This window comes from Bombus flavifrons, chromosome 18 (genome assembly GCF_040668555.2).
Source record: "Bombus flavifrons isolate JBK064 chromosome 18, iyBomFlav1_principal, whole genome shotgun sequence".
NCBI classification, from domain to species: domain Eukaryota; kingdom Metazoa; phylum Arthropoda; class Insecta; order Hymenoptera; family Apidae; genus Bombus; species Bombus flavifrons.
This window is the reverse complement of record NC_138459.1, coordinates 5883225-5905817: the sequence shown is the minus strand read 5'-3', so window position 1 is coordinate 5905817 and position 22593 is coordinate 5883225. Positions and strand designations below refer to the sequence as shown.

At 36.6% G+C, this 22593-nt stretch overlaps 1 long non-coding RNA gene and 1 other non-coding gene across 5 annotated transcripts in view; both read left to right on the top strand.

Moving 5' to 3' along the window:
• Positions 1 to 6217: 6217 nt before the first annotated feature.
• On the top strand, positions 6218 to 6318 carry LOC138189197 (U6atac minor spliceosomal RNA). Its single transcript, XR_011175960.1, has one exon. It is a non-coding gene; the product is annotated as a U6atac minor spliceosomal RNA (small nuclear RNA).
• A 6713-nt stretch (positions 6319 to 13031) lies between these two features.
• Positions 13032 to 22593, top strand: part of LOC138189136 (uncharacterized) — a 230225-nt gene continuing 220663 nt past the window's right edge. The window contains exons 1-4 of one of the 4 annotated variants that reach the window (XR_011175925.1): positions 13032 to 13128; positions 14255 to 14408; positions 14500 to 14676; positions 15031 to 15085. This is a non-coding gene — a long non-coding RNA (uncharacterized LOC138189136). Of the gene's footprint in view, positions 13129 to 14254; positions 14409 to 14499; positions 14677 to 15030; positions 15086 to 15245; positions 15662 to 22593 lie in introns of those variants that run through there. The other 3 variants (XR_011175926.1, XR_011175924.1, XR_011175927.1) reach the window with 3 other exon arrangements.

Below are 22593 nucleotides of genomic sequence, written 5' to 3'. Positions count from 1 at the left end.
AGAACTGGCCGCAAGGTCTCCCAGGAAACCAACTGGGTAATGGAAGTACCCCCTCCCCCCAGGTAAGGGACAAAATAATAGCCAGTAAAATATACATCTCTTGGAGTGCATGCCGGGTTCGTGACTACATAGCCGTCAGTCGCTGCTATAAATGCCAAGGCTACGGGCACGTGGCAAAATACTGCCGCTTAAACTACGAAATCTACGCACACTGCGCAGAAAGCGAACATAGCACTAAACAGTGCACAAGTAAGGACAAGAACGCCAGCTGCGTAAACTGCAGGAAGGCAGTGAAAAAAGGCGATCATGCGGCCTCCAATGTGGATTGCCCCATGTACAAAAAGGCGCTGGAAATAACTGTCTCGAGAACCAGCTATGAATAAAGCGGCAAACAAGAACGGAAGGGGACATGGGAGAAAAAGAGAAATAAGGATCCTGCAGCGTTCCAAAACCGTTCCCCACAGAATCAGGACGCAGATGGAAGCTGATGGCGATGAAATCTTGCTGATGCAAGAGCCATACAGCATCGATGGAAAGATACCTGGACTCGGAACAGAAGTCTCGATCGCCTGTCGAGGATCGAAATGCGATCCGCCAATGGCGGCAGTAGGAGTCAAGTCCAAGGATTTAACGCTGCTCGAAGTCGCCGGACTCCGCACAACGCACTGCGTATGTGTACAAGTAAGCGATGGAGAGACGGAGATATATGTGGTAAGCCAGTACTTTCCTCCGACTGAGAACATCGAGGTCGGCCTCGAGCAACTAGACAAGGTATTGAGGAATCTTAGAGGGAAGAAAGCCATCATTGGCCTGGACTCCAATGCAAACTCTCCGCTGTGGTGCAGCAAGGCCATCGACGACAGAGGTGAGGCCCTGGAGGCTATTATTGCACAATATAACCTCCACATCCTCAACCAACCGGAGCTGGCTCACACATTCGAAACGACTCGAGGGCGATCGAACATAAATGTAACTATGGCGAATCCAGAAGCAATACTGCTCGTGAAAGATTGGAAAGTTCACGAGGACGGAACGAACCTCCAGTGACCATAGGATACTGGAGACGCGTCTGGATTTCAAGGAAAGAAGTACTCCGCCGCAGCTTCAGGAAAGAAGATATAACACTCGGATTGCCAACTGGGAGGTTTTTCAAAGAGTGGTCATGGAGGAGGAGGATACACTCCGAGAGACAACCTTCCGGCAGGCGAACGAGATTGAACGAATGGCCGAGCAGATGCAGGAAGTCCTCATAAGAGCCTGCGATGCGGCCATTCCGAAGAAGAAATGGCACTATAGACCGGTGCCGTGGTGGACGCCTGAGCTCACACGAGCAAAGAGGAAGGTCTACCGGGCAAGGAGGAAATACCAAGGGGCTAGGGAACAGGAGAAGCTGCGGTATAGAGACATCAGGAAAGAGTAAGTAAAAGCCATCACAAAAGCAAATATATAAAGCTGGGAAGAATTCGTATCGAAGGAGGGCAATAAAGAACCTTGGGGCATTGCCTACCGAACGGTTACGGGAAAGCTAAGAAGGGAAGAAACAGTGTCGACTCTGCGGACGACACAAGGGGACACCTCCAACTGGCGAACGACCGCGGTGGCGATGCTATCCGCCCTATTACCCGATGACAAAGAAGAAACGGACACGCCAGAGCAGGCAGCAATCAGACGCGAAATTACAGCCCCCCCCCCCCGAATGTCGAAGACGCCACAGAGTTTCGCTTCGAGGAACTCAGCTGACACGCATATGGTCGAAGCGCTAAATTTCTAGTTCTTAAAAATAGCGATTCGTGAGATGTACCGCGGCGGCTAGCGCGTGCATTCTCTTTGGAGAATTCGGCAGAAGAAGCATAAGGATATAGATGAAACATTGGACACGTCGAGACGCTACTAGAAGGTTCTGTGGCACATGTGACGCCACACAGACATCTACACAGGTCACACTCATTACTGCATAAAGAGTGAGGTTCAAAACCTTTTCAAGGGCCATGAGTCACTAAGTTAGTCAGTCTGAGAATAACTAGCCAACTGTCTACATTCCACAACACACGTATATTTCATGTAATAATTGTTTAATAAATATTACATAACATCGTTTTAACACAAACATTGTGTCTTCCACAGATTATTAATCTTAATTCCGAGATTAAATTCTAACATAAACCATGCTTAACGGAACGTTCGCGACATTGTGTTGTAAAACTCCAATAATACCTTTTTAATCTGAATCGATATCGAAGTGCGTTAAAAACTGTAAATAATTTGATTTATACAAATGATCTTTGCAATAACAAATTACTTATAATAAACAAATGTAAAAATCTTTGCACAAAATAGAAAAGTTTTCATTCCGATACAACCATTCGCTATACAATAATCGCTGGACATACATAAAAAATACGTACTCATCGAACTGATATCGAATCCACTCATTTACTCATCGAACTAACGATACTGAATCCTGATACTCAGCTGAATGCAATGCCCGTATTTATATAAATACATCAGTGAAAAGGTAACGCACGTTGCCAGTGATGAACGTTCTTGGTACATGTGTGAGTATTAATCTATTATACGGCAATATATTTTTTACAACATACGTTGTTTCAACGCTCGTATGCTTCGACGCTTGTATGCTTCAGCGCATTAATATGATAAAAATCTAATCTTTCTTATTAATTCTCTTGGTATCGTACGAATAAATAGATAACATTTCACGATACATCAGCGATTTCCATTAATATTACATAAAATATATTTATATATGTATAAATATCAATTTTATATTCTACAAGCCGAGGAAAATTAATAACAAATAATAATAACACAAATGGCAAACATAATCAGTGTACTAAAAGTTAACATATTAATGAAAATAAATTTCTATTTTTATACAATAAAATATGTAACTGAAATTTAATTGTAAAATAATCACATTCGTATAAACTCATTACTCTACAACGGAGCAATTAAATATTATATTGATAACAATAATAAGCAAGGTTGCATCGATGCTAGACATTCTGCATTACTTTAGTATTTTTAATCCATGTATTATTATTGAGCCATAATATATAAAGCATAGACGCAAGAGATCATAGCGCGTTGGCCAGAGTAATCTTACAATTGACAGATACTGTTATTTCGACCAATCGCGGGGAGACGCAATCGCGAGGAGAGACGTCAACGGGAGTCGTAAATTCGCGTTACGATTATACTAATCGACACCACGAGTTGATCGATCCCCTGATTTCCGTTATGATAATAGGGGTGATTAAGTTTATATAACACTGTGATTCACAGAATTATAAAATATATATTTCCAACACTTAGACTACACTGTTGAGTAGATACAAATCGTCGATAACCACTTGTCGCACGAATATGAGATAGATATGACTAATAGAGCAAGGTTCGTACAATCGAATTTCGTATGTTAGTGGACGTAGCACTAGAGGATACTTGATAGACACTAGATTTTGATGCTAGACTTCGACGTTGTAGTATATAGTGGAAGTAAGTTGACTTGACCTAGCGATGTTGACGAAATAAGTTGACTTGACCCTCCTGATGTAGCAGGAGAAGTCTGCGACTTGACTCTCCTGTGATCGTAGGAGAAGTGATGAGTAGGAAGCCTCCGACCAACGTGGTTCGTGAGTGACCTCTCTAAAAACCAGATGTGCGTCGAAAATATTTTTAGCCTCAAAAATCTTTCAGGACGACGGATTGAATGAAGATACATGTACACAATGAAAGAGAAAGTTATGGTTGGTCCTCAGGTTTATTGAGGGTCGAAATGACGTTACGCAGGCCATCGGCTGCCCGGTCGCGAGAGCTGCAGCGCAGATGTTTTAGGCGACGTAACAGATACATTATACAAAATTTTATGTACCATGGTGGAAATTCCTTCTAATTCAACAATTAAATTTCATTTGTATTACAAATCACAAGTTTGCGTCACAACGGTCAAAGAAGCAAATCTTACTTTGTCATATTGAAATAGTTAAAGAAAGTGGTACATAAACATTAGCTTAATATGTTATATTAACCAAGATTTGTGGAAACAAAATATATTATTCAATACGTCCATTTACGTTATTATTTATTACGTCCATTTTGTTGTCCAATTTTATATCCATGGAAATTGCATCAACGGGCCGCACGTAAACTAACACTCGAGCCATTTGCTTTACGAAATTATTATTATTATTAGACAAACTGCTTGCCTGTGCACAAGGAAAATCTATGATTAGTGAATAGTAGACTTTAATAATATCCTCAATGAACAAATCGCGTTTTCCTTAAAATATGCCATAACTGCACGATAACAGTAGCAACTTGTAAATGAATATAGAAATTGTATGCAATACAGTTATCAAATATATTTAAGAAAACTGTAATTATTTGATAAAAAGTCGTGAAATCAACGAAAAGCAGAAGACAATGGAAGATATTTCAGGTTAACGTGTCATATGTAGCGTAAAACTTAAGATAAAGCAAAAAACTTGACAATTTCCGAACAGGAGATCGAGTTCTTTTATTTCTACTCAATTTGTATAGTATTATGTTCGGTTCGCGATGATACACTTTTGATACTTGGGCTAGTTGAGAATTTTTTCAGACTGACTGGATGATTTTGAAGGGAGCATTTATATTCCCTTATTCGTTGGAGTGGGAGAAGGCTTTGCCCGTACTTATCATATATTTCGGAGAACGCTTAGAGTGACCGAATGCCACCCAGGCGGCTGAGAACAGATCCTGACTGGACGGTCACACGTGATAAGGCGCTCGGAATTTTGGTTTATCATATGGCTGCTCGAATTTCATCTGTGACACTTTCCTCCGCCACAACATCCCCACTAAAACTTACTAATTGTCTATCTTTAGAATAGTCAACATCTCTTTGCCGAGTTTCTACCCTTAAACCAATCACCTACTTAATTTATATAAAGTTATTAGAGTAAAGTGTAATTTATACGTGTCAATTCAGTATATATCTCAATTGTGACTATTAAGTGTATAATAAAGTGTAATAAGAAGTTCTAGATGGTTGGAAAAGTCGGCCGGCGCCACTCACCCAATTTAAACCCGAACCAAATTGAGGACATTTATATCGTCTATCTGGGAAAATAACATAGTGGTACCAGTTACGATATACACACACGACGCTTGTATTAATTTACATACAACTTGTAATAAACATGTGAAAATTTCGCTAACGGATATGTAGGGCTATGTTGGCTAATAAAAACCGCTTTTATTCGTGTATCTTAAGGCTCGGTGCAGATGAGCCATATTTTATCGTAGAACATCGTTCCGGTGCCGTTGGAAAAGCAGAGAAAGAAATAAAGTTCTCCTGTTTCACAAAAGAAGGATACATACATATGTATTTTCTTCTTCTTCCAACCCATTGCCGGTGCGGTCATTTGTTGCAAATTCGATCGTTTGCATCGTACCTAAATTTTGAGCTGAAAATCTTCTGTTACAAATTATTAATTAGACCTATTTATAACATATGCTAATCTCATATGTTATAAAATCTCTGCCAGTGCGATGGAAAACGCAAGGCTAGGCATCTTGAAAATAAGAGCATTAGAAGAGGCAGGAATACTTTTAGAACAGCCATCTCTTACTACAAGAATTATAATAGCAGCAGAAATATATTATTAAGAGCTTCATAATAGATTTAATAATAATGATTTAATTAAGGGAATTATTTACCTTTATCCCTTGTATCTTGAGAGGGCTATGAAAAATGTACATCTCCTTCAAGAGGCTAATTAGAATACTTCCTATGATATGCATTGCCACATTAAGAATCAAATACTTTCCAATCAGCTAGAAGCTCGGCGGGGCAGCCAGCTACGCTCGTTAAGGCCCAGAATTGAAGACGACGCATCGCGAGTTCGAATCCTCGGCATTTGAGACGTCAGAAAAATGAACGGAAAACCCAAAATTTCTCTTTACAACAGGCAAGCGGTCAGCCCCTCCCTTGCTTGAGCTGTGGGTGTACTTTCTGGGAGTGCGCTTTGTTAAAGGTGTTTGGTAATAAGCACCCAAGGGCCCGAGGACAACTCGCACATTGGTTCTACCGTCGTCCCGCCCGTGGAGGTTTTAGCCGGTAAGAATCCGGCACTACCTTCTACCCATCTGCGCAAGGGTAGTAAGGTGTCTATGAAGATTTCCTCCACGTAAAAAAAAAAAAAAAAAATTTTTTTTGTAGTATGAAAGGTGACACGTTTAACACTCCCGTAGACAAGGATGGAACACATATATAAATGGTTAGGTGAGATTATTTTCAATCAAAAATGAATTTTTGATCAATATCCAAACGTGTTATATTGTATATCAATTGTATAAATAACAAGAAAGGATTAATATATCCTTTTGAACTTTGCACGCTGCAAAAAAATACAGAACACATTTACTCGCAATATATTCCAATAGAGTTTCATTCGCTTGAAAAGACACAAAAGATTTTGTCGACATTTCTTAAACATGATCGAAATTGATTGCAATATACTTGCGTCTGCAATTTGCTACTGGAACATACGATTGTCAGACATGTACTTACATACGTTTAAGGCGGATCGTATCGTTGTGCCTTGGAGTGACAACGTTGTTTTGCTTTGCTAGGTCTAAAGGTAAACAAACTTCGAACAAAACATTATTGCCGTTATTTCTAATCGTCAACCGGAGTTACATTTGAACTTTTTATAATGCCATCGGTCGATACAAACAGATGAACGTCCTTTCTAGGACGATCATTATAACGAATCATTTTAACGAGTCATACTGTGGAATAGCAAGCGTAGAGTTGAACGGTAGCATTGAGCGAGCGACGATTACAACCGGCATACACTATCTCTGTACTTGTATTTAAAGTGATTTTAATATACACTGACTATTACAATTTTATCATTCGTCTCTTTAATAAACCAACCAACACGTAGAATGAGCCACGAGATGTTCCATATAATCCATACATTCCTTGTGTTTGTTTTCAAACTGAACAGTATCTAGAAGTTATCTGCAAATCCGGATATATTCCATCTGAAGCATTTATTTTCTGAAATTCCTTAGATTTATAGATTAGCGTAAGAAATATTTACCGATTATGCGTGTCACTGTACGACAAATGTTTGTTATATACTTATAAGAATTATTGTGCCGATTTAAAATATTCATAACCAAGGTTATATATGTCGAAGATGGAAGGACATCGGAACCTTTCTTTAGAATGTTCGGAAAAACCCAATTCAGATGTTTACGACATCCACATTTTAGCAATAAGGGAAGAAATAGTTATGCGGGCACTTAATGTTTATGACGATGGGTTTGGGCTCGAGGTGACATAATGAGTCACCGAACGTATCGACGGTCACGGGAGGGACGTGTAATAACGGAAGTAGAAAATAGTTGTGCAGTTCTCCTCAAAAACAGAGATTGACCCAAGGAGTGGGAAAAGGACTATATAAGGGCAGTTTTATTTGGATTACGAGTTAGTTAATAAGTCGTTGGGCGAGTTGCTGATTGAGTTATCCGAATCGTTTATTCGTTGGCGCTCGTCATCCCATGGACCGTGGATTCGTTGTCGAACCTGAATTCGTTTTCATCGGCATCGCGATCATCCTATCGCCGCTATTACTTGTAGTCTCTTGTAGTACCCACGTTTGTGCCGGTAAACATCGGCTATATCCGCGATGGTAAACTTGAGAGAAGGTTCATCGAACGCCAAAAATTCCAACCTCAATCCGACAAATATATATAAAATCATATCTCAAAATTCAACAAATTCGTTCCTTTCTTTCCCTTCGAAAAAAAAATCACAAAAAGAGGCTGTTTTAGAACATTCTAATTCGGAAACTCCCTCAATCGCTTTATTTACTTATCATATTGTGTTCCGCTGCTTTTTGGGGGTTAAAATGGTAATAGATCATTTCATTGACCTCTGAGTTTGTAAATGGTTTTACAGGAAAAGATATCTAGAAAGGTGATTTACAAAAATTTCATGTATTATCACAAATATGATTTATAGATATACAAATATTCTGCCTCGTTGGCAGAAGAAAGTGTTTCTTTTTTTATTATTATTTAATTTGTACTTTACAATTTGTCCAGCTAGACATTTGGTAAATTTTTCTAGCTTAATTGCTAAATAACATTTGGATGGCTACGCCCAGCGGGATACCATCTTCGAGTTTGACTTCGAGTTTATTTCTTTAGTGAGGTCAATGGGATGCTTCCTTTTTCTTCTTCTGCCTATGAGAGTTTTGCTCGCATCGGCAGTCAGTTGGTTTGGATGTGTTGTCGTTTTTCCTTTGTGTTTTTCTGCGTAGCTGCCGATTTCAATAGAAGAAAGTGACTTTGAATACTTCGGCTAATGCACAGCTAAGTTAGCTTTATCTGTGTGGGGTATCGTGTCCTCCTTGCGACAAATGGATTGCAGAAATAATTTACGATGAACAAGTGAATTTCTTGAATATCTACCAAAGAGAATAGTTACAGTCTACTGTAAGAGACAAGTCTCTTAGATGCTTCTGGAAACAGTTGTCTTTGAATTTCCGAAGGATTGTTGTCACTTTTCTCGTTGCTTTGTTTAACCTACGTTTCCTCTTGCTTCTCGATTGCTTTGCGATATTCTTCTGAGCTTATGTCTTTCTGTAATTTTCCTTTTTATGGAATCCGGATAGTCCTGTTTGCTTACGGACTCTTCATCAGGTGTAGTAGAACGGATCGCATTTATTATGTTGCTATTCAAATATTCCATACCTGCGTCAAAATCTTCGTTTGTTCGTAGCGGCACTGAAGTCGATCTTGAGATGTTTAAAGCTTCCCGACAGCACTGATAATTTGTGAGGTCGTTTTGAGTAGTTCTATTTGGTTTTCAATAATTTTTGAATTACTTGTTGCTACAAGTGAGTGATCTGAAGAGAGTTCCAGAAAAGAACCGACTTGGGTATATCTTGCAAAGATGTTTTAATATTTATATGATTTAATATCGAATATAATGATAAAGAGATCAATCAACACAGTATTATATCGTAGATTATTTGGATTACTACACATGCTATATTTCTTATTATTTCAATCTCTTGGCATTTCATTTTTCTCTTTACTTCTCATATTTCTCTCTAATTTACTTTACTTCTCTAACTTATAATTTCTCATTTTATCGAAGAACTTTCAGATATGTGAATATACACACATTTTGTCGCTCAGGTAGGTTGCGCAGCTTATTGCTTAATGTACATGAAACAAATATAGACATCCCATAAAATGATTCGCTTAACTATTACCCTATACGAGCAAATATTATTATAAATAATATTTATTTTTATATGCATATATTTGTCAGGGTACAATGGAAATTAGGCTTAGGGGCGTGAAGCGAATCTTCGTTTGGATTACACATTGTCGTTATGCAATAGAGAAGACATTGACTAGTGCAAATACGATCATTATAGAATTGGACAAGTAACCGTGGTAATTAGATACTCGAGAAGCTAATGACAATGATCCTAGGTTCAATAACGAATCCGCGGTCAACGGGATGATAGATGCACATGCTCGCAAAATCTAAGTCGGACTCTTTGTTAAAACGTGGAATATCGTGGAATAACGTGGAAGCGGAGTGCCCAATGAATCATCAATATCCTAACGGTGTTCCGTCGAATGTTCGAGAGGAGGGTGTGCGTGGCAACAGTCGCGGACGCCTAACAAACGCGTGGATAGTGGGGATATTGAGAGGTGACAAAAGAGAAAGAAACAGATCCAATCGAAAGTTAAATTGTAAAAGTTTCAGTCTTGGAAAGTCACGGCTGGAGTTCAGAAGTAAATCGTAATTAGTGTAAACCAAGTGTTAAAACATAAATTCTCTTTTTATTTTGTTTATATTTTATTTTTCTTTTCACCCTCGATTTCCTTTTTTTTTATTTTACGTGACATGACTATGGCCGTGGACGGTTGCGGAACATGTATGTGATGAGGTTATGAGAAAAGACAAAGGGATGCTTAAGGGAGAAAGACGAATTAACAGGTCGTCGTCAGTTGAGAAGTGTGTTGTCAGCGTTGTCGAAGGTGAATAAAGAGCGTTGGAACCCTTGTAACGAGAATAATCAGTGACGAATGGTGACTGCGTGCATATAGACTACCGGAGCATCATACTTGATTTTGTGTTGGCGTGAACGATATTGAAACAAATCATACCGTTACCAAACCTACTAGCACTATACTTTCCCACAGATATGATTCAAAAAATAAGATCAGTGATAATACCTACTTACTTGTGAACATGTAACGTCGATTAGTTCAGTTTTCAAAGTGTCTTTATTTATGCTAAAGTCAGATATGGAATAGATCGAGCCTGTCAATGCGGCCCTGATTCAATCTCTGGGTCATGATGAGAGGATTCTTATACGCCATAATTTTGGCATACCGGTGTTTAAGAATGTCGCGGCTAAAAAACTGCTCTCATCCGTAAAACAAATATCTTGAAGACAGTGTGGATTGTGTTTTAGTTTCTTTAACGTCCAGCAACAAAATTTTCATCGAATGAAGTAATCTACCGTACAAAGTTCTTGCATTATATGAACCATATAAAAACATAGATCTTCTTCACGTATTATTTTTCTTGCTGCTTCTTGTGTAATTCCTATTCGACAAGCTATTCTTCGCAAATACATCAATAGATATATACGTGCACTGCACAAACGACATTTGCTCCTTCTTACGTCAATGTACACAACGAGCGACGAGTGGAAATCAACCTAACCCCAATCGACGATCTGAAACTATTACTTCACGCTGTGATCTTCCATTAGGTCTTGAACAAAGGACAATTCCCAGCTCTCTTTCTAAACTTTACTACTTATTATTATATTCATAATATTATTAATTTTGTATTAATACAATAATACTATCGTATCATTATTATATTATTTATTTATTTTTGTGCTTGTATTGTCTTTTATTCGTAATATATTATCGCAATATAATAACAAAATTAGTTTAAGAGCTAATAGAACCTTAAAAATTTTTTTCAAATGAACGGGTCATTTGCAAACCATGATTCCTTTGAGACATTTGTTCCTAGTGATAAGTACTATATGATGCAGTAAAAAAATTTGATCTTGAAAATTATGCTCAAAAGAAGTTTTGCGAATCATTTTTTTAGCAGATCTCCGCAGATTTGAAAATGTAGAATCACATCCTCCTCCCAAAACCAATGACAAATAATTTTTTGATACCTTGTACATTATATTCTGCTTATATGTAAATATATGTGACTGTGAATTGCAGACACGGACGTATGTGTTTACTTCTTAGTTTTTATTTGAAAGGAACTGTTAAGGTAAAGAGAGGATTCGGAAAGACAAATAGTTTACTTTATTTCACACACAACAGCTATACAATATATTACACTCTGAAGATCTCGATAACCCTCTTGCACGCACGCTTGTTGTCAACCGACTCTTCCAGATACTTGTAATAGCTTCAAACGGTCCTTTGTCTCAACTCAGACCAGGACGTCCTCTAACGCTTACACACACATTCACATGTACAGTGTAAATGTATCATCTCCCTAACAGGAACTTCACATATGTTGGTCGTTGCACTCGGTTCGCGAACTCTGCGAGCTCATAAAAATCTATTCCAACCCAATGTTCCATATGCGAGCGAAGCGGCTTCTCTAACTTTCGGCCAAAAAAACTTTTCTAAAAATTTCTTGTTCGCTCGCATATGAAATTGGTATTAGGTTGGACTACCTTTTTTACGAGCGAGTAGAGCGAGTAACGAGAACAGTGTTTCTCTACTATACGTAAATACATACTATACATTGTTTTTTATGAATATTTCTTTATTGATAATTTCTTAAGGAATAACGGGCGATGGCTAAAATCTTCTAGAAATTGCTCAAGAAAATGTCCTTGACAACATATGTCAATGTGAACATTATTAGCAAATGTTCTGACGGATCATATCCCTTTTAACACTTGTTAAAATATGGAAGAGAGAATTATTTTTTAATTAGCATTATTTAAAGAATTGAAAGAAGGGTAAGTATGAGAGAGAAAGCAGAATGTGACTTTTATTGATATAACTGTTTTACTATACTAACAATAAGAGCAAAATTGAACAAAACAAAAGCTAATTAATTACATATATATGTATGCTCAGATTTCAGAGCTTAGTTTTAGGAGTAATATATTGTATTTCCCACATTATTTTCATTAATATTCTCCTTAAGATCATTAATAACATTCAATTTTAATTTTATCAAAGCAAAATAAATATTCTTGCTTAATTAAAACTCTACTTCTAAAAAAATAAAACTTTTCTATTTGTGCAAAATTGTATGGAATAAAAGTTTCAATAAATACACTTCGTTTTGTAACTGTTTTCTTCAAACAGAAAAGGTAACGGCCAAAAAATTATTGTTATTCCACAACTAACTGAAAATTTTCACAGTTTCATTCGATCGTTGGACCGATTACACGTACGGTGATTTTTCAAATTCGGAATCAGTTACAGACCTGACTGAAGAGTTAAGCCCTGCGATGTGTAGTTGGTCCAGGGACAGTGTGGCAAATCTATTCGTTCAACACTGATTGGTTCCGCCATTTATAAAGGAGCTCCCTGCAACAGTTATGTATAGATTGGTATAGATATGAATGTATAAAGTATACATTTACAAAGTTGTCTGTAAACAAGGTGTGTTAATATTTACCGCGTGTTAGAGTGTATATAACGAAGGAAATAAAGAATAATAAGAAAAAGTACGATATTATTAAGAGTCGCAATTATTAATAGGTATAAATAATAGTTGAATAACCTTTTCATAAGATTGCTAAAGATAACCTCAAAAGAAAATACAACTTTTTTGCAAAGTTTAACAATAAATTATATTACAATTTTAAATTAACATCAAATTTTGAGCTACACACATCTTAGTAATTAAATCTATACGGTGTTATGCGTTTTTATTTTAAGGTGATTTATACTTCGTGTTTATTACAAGTTTCTGAAATCATCATAGAGAACATACAGAATTAGCATTTAAGTTTGGAACGTTACTTCAAATGCCTTATTACTCAGCCAAGGGATGCAGAAACAAGTCAAAGAGTGGTAAGAAAATGTATTATCTTCCAAACGATCCTAAACGAAGAGAGTAATTGTGAATTAACTGCGTAACTCTTGGTGGAAAATAGAATGTAATTGAATATAAATCCAATTTTTTGATATATTATGTTTAACAAAGTATTTGCATTACATTATTCCAGTCATACAGTATTTTAAAAAAATATATGTCGGAGATGAAAGGAAAGCCGAAGTCGTTCCTTGGAAATTTTGGGAACATCCTCTAGTACTCTAGCCTAGATTTTATCATAGCTGTAAATGTTCGAGATTTGTGATAGCGAGATTGGGTTCGAGGTGACAATTGGTCGCCGAACGTAGCCACGGTCACGGGATGGACGTTTTGCCTAACGGAGGTCTGGAGTGGTTGTATGGGTTTGCCGAGAAATGTGGTTGTGGCAGCATGCGACCTCGGGAGCGAGCCTAGCTACGTGTGATGTTGCCTCGGAGGTGCTGATACAATGGGATATACATTGTATTAATAATCAAACTCCAGGCAGAAACTGCCTAGCAACGGCGTTTGGAAACTTCTCGATGCTTCCAAACGAGTATAGAAAACAAATGCAAGCGTACAGCGAGAAAAATCTCCACGAGGCTGGCATTCTTGCGATTGCTTTGGAGAGTGACACATGGAGCATTTTCAACAATCGTATTTCTGTGCCTAAGATCAGTTTACGCTAGTAGAGAGTTATCCCGTTGACCGTGGATTCGTTTGAACTAAAAAATAGTGTTAATAGCGTTCATTAAATTTATTATTCGTAAATCATACTATTCATTAACCTTACTGTTCGCTAAACTTATTATTCATTAGCCTTATTATTTGTTAGACTTATTATTTGTTCAACTTATTATTTCACTAACTTTATTATTCGTTAAGCTTATTATTCACTAGACTTATTTGTTAATCTTTGTAGTAGAGTTGTATATACTTGTAAATATAATCTCGGCTGTGTAAAACAATTCACTAATTCACATGAAGAGTTGTTACGCGCTCAAAATTCTAACCTTAACCCGACATATATAATCAGCATAAAAAATGTATTTAAGTTTCATTAATAAAATTAGACACTAATGACTTTATGCTTTTAATTTCGCTAATATGCCACACTGTCCCTAGGTCATAGTTGTACACACAGGTCTGTTAACTGCTGTAAAGGAGATGAGGTTCTTAATGTCGTAAGATGTACTTCACAAATCGGCCACCATTGAACACTGCGATCGAGTAGCTAGGATTTTGTGTTTGGCGCCATGCTTCGGTGAAAACACGAAAGGTAAAGAATATAAACTAAAGCAGTAAACTTATTCAATAACTAATACTATATTATCTATTTATTATAATTTCTCACCATTTATTTCAAGCAGATACATCGACAATACCCCATTTAGTACAGAAAACATTGTTTAAATGAATATTAATTATGAACCATTATTAAACATGCATTACTATTACCAACAAAAAAGTTCAACAAGACTACAATTTTCAAATGAAATATGTACACATATCTTTAATGCTTTTATATTTGACGCATATATTGGAAAGTAAGTTTGTTTTTAGTTTTTTCTTAATTCAGTAAAAAATTGTGTAACTATTAACTCTACCTATAATATACGTAAACAGTGTCATATTTAAAATATTAACCATGATTAAAAATTTTCAATGTTATTAAATTTTTTATTGAGCAAGCTAAATTATAATCTAATTATAGAGTTTACAAAGGATTTTAAAAATAAAAAAATATTTATTTGATATAACATTTATTAGACATTGGTTAGATACAAAATAAGAATAATATAATCATAATAATCATATATGTAAGACAAAAGTTGATCTCTATGATCATTAACATGGTGTTGCTTTTTCCTCACACCCTCCTGCTACTCGCTTCGAAGCAGAACATACAGCAACTAGATATTACGGAAGCAGATCCAACACCAAACAATACAATACGTATAGAACACTAATCATGGAAACATCAACACCTTTGGCAGCCGAAGTTATTCACAAGTAACTAACCAACCGCCACCCTTAACATCAACATAGCCAAATCCATCAGGAACACGCTCAAGCAGTCACCGTTACAATACAAACTAATGGCAATTACTTTCAGATGTCAGCAGTATATGCACCACTGCGAACAGGCACTACATTGACAGAAATTATAGAAGCAGCATGGGCAACTACTACTTATGAATCAAATAACAGGCAAACAAAAATAATTCCACAAGACATTCTTGACAAAATCAGAGAAAAAAGGAAAGCGAAAGCAAAATGGCAAAAACATAGAACACGTGAAAGCAAAAAAACATCTAAACAAACTTGCAAGGAAATAGAAAGTAAAATAAAAGATCATAATAATAACGAATTCTCAAAATTCATAGATTCACTCTCTGCGTATGAGAATGCCAACTATATTCTATGGAAAGCCACGAACAAAATGAAGAAGTTAATAAAACTAATCCCAGTAATCAGAAAAGCAGACAACACATGAGCCAGAAGCAACGGAAAGGAGGCTGAAGAATTTTCCAATCATCTTTGATGAAGTTATCTGTTCGAGGCACGTGTGATGAATGTGTAACAGAAATATATTTGAGTATAAGTGTAACTGTAAGTATAAGTATAAATATATGTATAAGAACAGGGTATACTAAAGCAGATCCACACTCTGGCAGCGTTACATTACAACAGGGGCTTCGTAGCCATGAGTTTATGGGTATTTATATAATTACGAAAGCTGGCCCGTCTATATATATACCCGTCTGCATCATCTGTGCATGGCATATTCCTAGAAAAGGCTATGAGGCTAGGAGGCCAATCAAATTTATTTAGAGCTAAACAATATTCAATGCCTTCGAGGATTAAGAAAACTAAGCACTAGAGAAGATGTAGTTTTTCTAGAAGTGAGCATCGCTACAGCAAAAGCAAGTAACAAAACCATTTATTTCAGCCAACGCTCAAACCGCGTTGAGTGCACTCGTTCTCGTCCCCGATAAGTCCTGTTTTGCGACCAAGTTTCAGGACAAAAAAAATCAAGCAAGAACAAAATTACATAAAAGCTCCGCCCCCCAGCGGCTTAAATCCAAAGAATAGACCTAAAATCACAAAAAAATAGTAAAGCACCGACACATAATATAGTATGGCTACGTCGTACCGTCGCGTATCGGTACTTTTGCCTAGCACACCATTACCAAAATTCACAGTTTATTATGAATAACAAAATGTAACGAAAATTGTATCCTTGGTTAAATAAACATCATAAAAAAAAGCACTCGTTCTCGTCCGATCACGAAAGTTAAGCAACGCTGGGCACGGATAGTACTTAGATGGGTGACCGCTTGGGAACTCCGTGTGGTGTTGGCTTTTTTATTTTTCCAATCTTTTTTACTTTCCTTAACAATATATTTTCAATAATCTATAATTGAAGCGTCGAAAAAAATTAATGGTTTAGTATTACACTATTACCATACATTATATCATTCTTATTTTTACACTCTTTTATATGTTTCTAAATGTTCTTTCTTTTGTACATCAAAAGCTGTCGAGGTTTATCTCGGAATAGAGAGTGAAAATGCGTGGATGAATGTATAATAGAAATATATTTAAGTAAGCATAAGTACAAGTACAGTGTATGCTAATCCAGATTCGCACGTTGGCAGCGTTATTTTACTATGGAGCTTCGAAGCCATGTGCCTGTGTGTATTTATACAATTACGAGAAACTGGCCTGTTTACACTACACTGCACCATCAGTGCATAGCATGATTCTAAAAAAGGCTGTGAGGCTCAGATTCAAATTGATTTAGAGCTAAATACTCAATAGCTTCGAGGTCTAAGAAAACTAAATGCTAGAGAAGATGTAGTTTTCCTAGAAGTGAGTATTACTTCAACACCCTCCCTGAAACTCGAAATCTTTACAATTACTTTTTAATATCATTTTTGTATTTTTGTATTTGTTATCAATATCATTACTGTATCATTTTGTATTTGTAGCTTTATTTATGTAGTATATTTCACCTTTGTTTCTTTAATTGGCGTTATTTGTTGTTGCATCTTGGCACTTTTACCATGCGACAGTGTTCGTTAACGTTTTAACCTCCTAAATTCACTATTTATCGCACTTGCACTGGAGCACAGTTACTCCCGCCTGTTTACCTCGACTGCTCGGGCAGAATTGTCATTACAATGCAGTTGTCTATATTCTTACAAACATCAAGGCCAGTTTTCTATTCTGTACGATAATTTTCATTTTTAACGTGTCGAACATTTTCTTCTACATCATATTTCAAAATTCCTTAACGATCACCTTTTACAAATTGACGGCTAGTACCCGATTTTGGATCATGTGTTGTATATACATGGAACATAACGGTAAGGAACAAAGAAAGCATTTGAAATACAACAAGATATTAAAATTAGAGATTAATTACACCCTCGTAGCGGTGCCTGGATCCGCTTGGACTAATTTGCAAACGGTGGAAGTTGTATATGTTAGAGCGATAAGAAGCCTAACGTATCTCTGAGCGACAGATGTAACGTCAGTATTCAATTTAATCTCAGAATGTCATGTTCGAACGAAGTCCATCTCCAATGCAGCTAATCGAAGTATGCATCTAAGCGAAACTTTCGGGGTTATTTTCATGTTCGGTATCATTTTGATAAAAAGAATCAAGACAATCAACTAAAACAACGTTTTGTCGATGAAATAAAAGATGTAGGTGTTACGTTCTATTTAGGTGTCAACGAGAAGGTAGCGTTAATTGACGTTTAATGCAGCTGGCAATAAGCTCCACTTTCAGCTAACCTGCTATGTGTGGGAATACTGGCAGGGAAGAGGATTATAGTTGTTCAAAAGTAATGATTTATTCAAATCTTACTTGATTCCAATATTGACAATTGATTGCCAGATAGACGGATATAAAATTCTTGGATTGACAAAATGGTAATTGTTCGGTTGACAAAATGATAACTAACTCTTCGATAGACAATGGTAATTATTCGGTAGACGAACGGTAACTAATTAATATGCTCGATAAACGAACGATAATTATTATTACTCGATAGACGAACGTTTATTGTATATTAATCGATAAACGAAGGCTAATTATTATTCTTACTCGATAAACAAACGGTAAATATTCTTACTCGATTAACGAACGGTAAATATTCTCATTACTGACTTTTCCGAGTCGCTACATATATACCCGTCGGAGATGAATCAATTCTCACTGAGAATTATAAGTAATAGCTGTTAATTATAGTAACAGCCGATTAATAGACTATCAGTCGGTAAGCGTCGGCGACAAAAATGCGATTATTCGGCTATCGGTCGGTAAAGTGTCAAAAACTTGCAAGTCGAAGCATGATGAGAATAAATTGGAGTTGTTGGTCGATATTCTCAATTAAAAGTCGGAGCATTAAAGTTTAAAAAATGAGAATAATTAACATTAAATTTGTATTTGTGTTCACAATTTTAATCAAGTTATTCTTTATATATTCTTTACATATATGTAGTAACTTATGGATCTTAGAGTAAGGACAAGTAATGATGATTTAATTAGGGTTTATTGTAGTTTAATAAGCGATACTCAATAACAAAAACCGATTACAATATCGTTTTACGCATTATTATCACACACACCTTCACTTCCCGATTCACACTCCGTGACCTCTCAACTCACACTGCACTTCACCACTCGCATTCTGGCCGTTCCAGCATCCCTTTGTCTTTTCCTAGGCCCACCACACGCGTGTTCCGCAGACGCTCGTGGCCATGCTCACGTAGGCCTTTTCTACGGAACTATGCGCTTGAAAAGACCGATGACACATTTACGGACCCGACGGCGCCCCGGCTCTCGCGACATTGTTCATGGTTAACTCGATGTTTATTAGGCCCTTTTCCCGATACTACATATATATCAATCATAATATCAATTACGATGCTTATAATGACAATAATACCACTTATAGTTTCTGTCTTCATGTCTAGTTATAACATACATTTTACTGTAAGTGTCAAACATTGAAATATCATATTTACATAATTTCTTACACTTCGATACAGGTAAGAAAAAATTGTCATCTCTACAGAAAAATTATTTCAGCTGTATTTTAAATAGCTAAATTCCATTTTTGATCTATATTTTTTATTTCTATCATTTTTGTTTATTGCAATGAAATTATCATATCAAACTATTTGTGTAATATCGGAATATATTAAAGGTGTAATTTTGTCCGATAAATTATAATTTATTAATAATGGATTGAAAATACAGATATTAGTTAGACAGAAAAAAACGATGTTTGATTAACAGGAAAACTAAACGCAACGCTCGTATTTACATCAAATAACTTGACAACTATTTGGTAACTCTCTCTCTCTCTCTCTAGCAACTCTAACACTTGACGACACTCGCAACTCAATTCTAACGACTCTATGCTTCGACGTCTCGATCAACTCTGATCCTAGCAACACACTCGCTTTTCGACTCGCACACTCTGACCTCTTGGTCATCGCTCCTTGAACCCGAAACCGTCCTTTTTGTTCTAACGCTGTTTATCGTTTCTCGCGTCACTGTTACTAGGCGCTCTTGGATGTAAAGAAACCGAAAAAAGACGACGTACACGGTGTTTTCTAATTTCAGCCGATCTCCAATCAAAGCTATTCTACGATATTACATTTGTGAAAATTATATACAATGAAGATAATAGTATACACGACGAAATAGAGTTCTGCCCGAGCAGCTGAGCTGAGAGGACGTGAAGCAGCGGTGGTATAGTGCGTCATAAAAGTGCGGAAAGTGACTAAAATAAATACACGAACGGCTACGCCCATAGTTAAATGTTGGAAACCTGCGTTTTCCATTAAGAAGACTATAAAGAAAAACAAAATGAAAGTTACACCAATAAAGATAATTAATAAGAACGAACAATATTATATAAACAAAACAACAGACACAACAAAGCCAAGTCAAAAAATAAATCAAGATCAGGACTGCTCAGATACAACTGAAGTGGAAATGGAAACGAACAAAGAAACAACACAACAAGATGGAAGCTGGAAGGTGGTGACCTATAATAAAAAATGAAAAATTATAGGTAATACAGAATCAGAAAAGCAGCGATGGTTGCAAGAATTACCATTAAGAAATTCCTTCAGCTCGCTAACGGAAGAAATTGACGATGACCCAACAAGCAAAATCACAACTCAACCAACACACGTTACAAAACCACCACCAATATTTGTCGAGGCCCAGATAATAGACCCGCTTATTGATCGATTAAACAATATAGCTGGGAAGGATAATTACACAATAAAACAAACAAAATTAGAACAAGTAAAATTCAAACAAACACCCCAGAAAATGATAGGAAAGTGATAAAAGAATTAAAGGAAAAAAATGCTATATACCACATGTACCAGCTCAAAACGGAAAGGAGCTACAAAGTATTTATAAGAGGATTACATCCTAAAACTAACACAGAAGAATTAAGCGGTGAACTAACCAAAATTGGCCACAAAACAAGATCAATCAATAATATGACCAGGTATCACACTAAGCAACCACTACCATTATTCAAAATTGAACTGGAACCGGGAACCAACAATAAAGCAACATACGAAGTCAAAAGAATCTTAAACACAATAGTAACAGTGTAACCACCACGCTACAAAAAAGAAATACCTCAATGCATGCGGTGAAAACAATACGGACACACAAAAAACTATTGTAATAGAAGCCCGGCACGTGTTAAATGTGCCAAAAACCTTTTAACAACACACTGCCCATGCTCAGGAAAAATAGAGGAAATTAGATGTTACAATTGTAACGGAAACCACCCAGCCAGCTATAAAGGATGTGAAATCAGGAAACAACTACAACGTAAACTATTTCCATCACTTCGCAATAGAGCGGTTGATAACTACCAACAACAACAAAATACAACGAAAAACAAAGCAACATTGAAAACACAAAATGAAATAAAATCTATAAACGGAAACACAGACCTCCAAGGAAACCGAAGTTACGCGCAAGTGACCCAAAATATCAAACAAGCAACGCCCATTAACAATCAGAGTCAAAGCAACAACACCGAAGACGCTACAGAAATCAAAGAACTACTAAAACAATCCATTAAAAGTACTGAAATACTTACAAAAATGATAATCGAACAAAACGCAACCCTCAGACAGCAAACGGAACAAATAACACTTATGCTACAACTACTCACAAACATGCTGAGCAAAAAATAAGAAATAAAAATGGACACGCTTAAAATAACAGCCTGGAACTCTAACGGCCTACGACAAAGGGCCCTAGAAACCAAAACATACCTGTACAGTAACAACATAGATATACTACTCGTATCAGAAACGCACTTCGCTACAAAAAGCTATTTAAAAATTTCGTACTACACCATTTATGACAGCAAGCATCCCTCAGGAAAAGCACACGGAGGGACCGCAGTAATAATAAAAAGCGACATTAATCATCACTTACACAGCCAAGTCAGTAAGGAACATATACAAGCAACCACCGTTACAGTACAAACTAGCAGCAACCATTTTCAGCTGTCAGCAGTATAAGTACCGCCGAGAAACAAAATTACACCTCAAAAGTGGGAAGAGTACTTTCAACAATTAGGTGACAAGTTTATCGCAGCGGGAGACTACAATGCAAAGCACACAATATGGGGATCAAGAATCACTACACCTCGAGGTAGAACCTTGGGAAAATACATTAGAGACAATAACCTCAATATATTATTCATAGGAAGACCGACATACTGGCCGACAGACCTGAGCAAAATACCTGACCTACTTGATTTTGCAGTTACAAAGGGACTAAACGCAAATAAACTAAATATAGCACCCAGCCTCGAGCTTAGCTCCGACCATACACCCGTAATAATTATATATAGAAAAAAACCAAAACTTCAAAACAATCCAGAGACACTATGCAATAAAACCACGTCATGGTACGTCAGAAACGAAGATATACGGAAAGACCTTGGTATACCAATGGTCAAGGAGGAGATTAGCAGATACGCAAGAAGGTACAGAGAAAGGGTAGCAACGCACCCGAATCGGCTAGCAGCGGAAACGATCAACACATCAAACATAGAAAGAAGACTAAAAAGGAAGCACCCAACAGATCTCACAAAGGACATAACCTGACAAACACGAAGATGGTACCCCGCTGGAGGTAACCACCCACATGCTATATTATTACAACACCAAGATATAACATTTTACCAAATGTCCTACTGGACAAATTGTAAAATTCAAATAAATAAATAGAAAAAAAACGACGAAATAGAAAATTTTGTTTCAAATTTATCATCGTATCATGTTAGATTGTATGAATATGTATCGAAAAGATAACATTTTTTTCTATTTGGAAGAATTTTACAATCAATTCTCCTTGAGAATTATAGGTAAATTATTCTGGTGTGGTATAA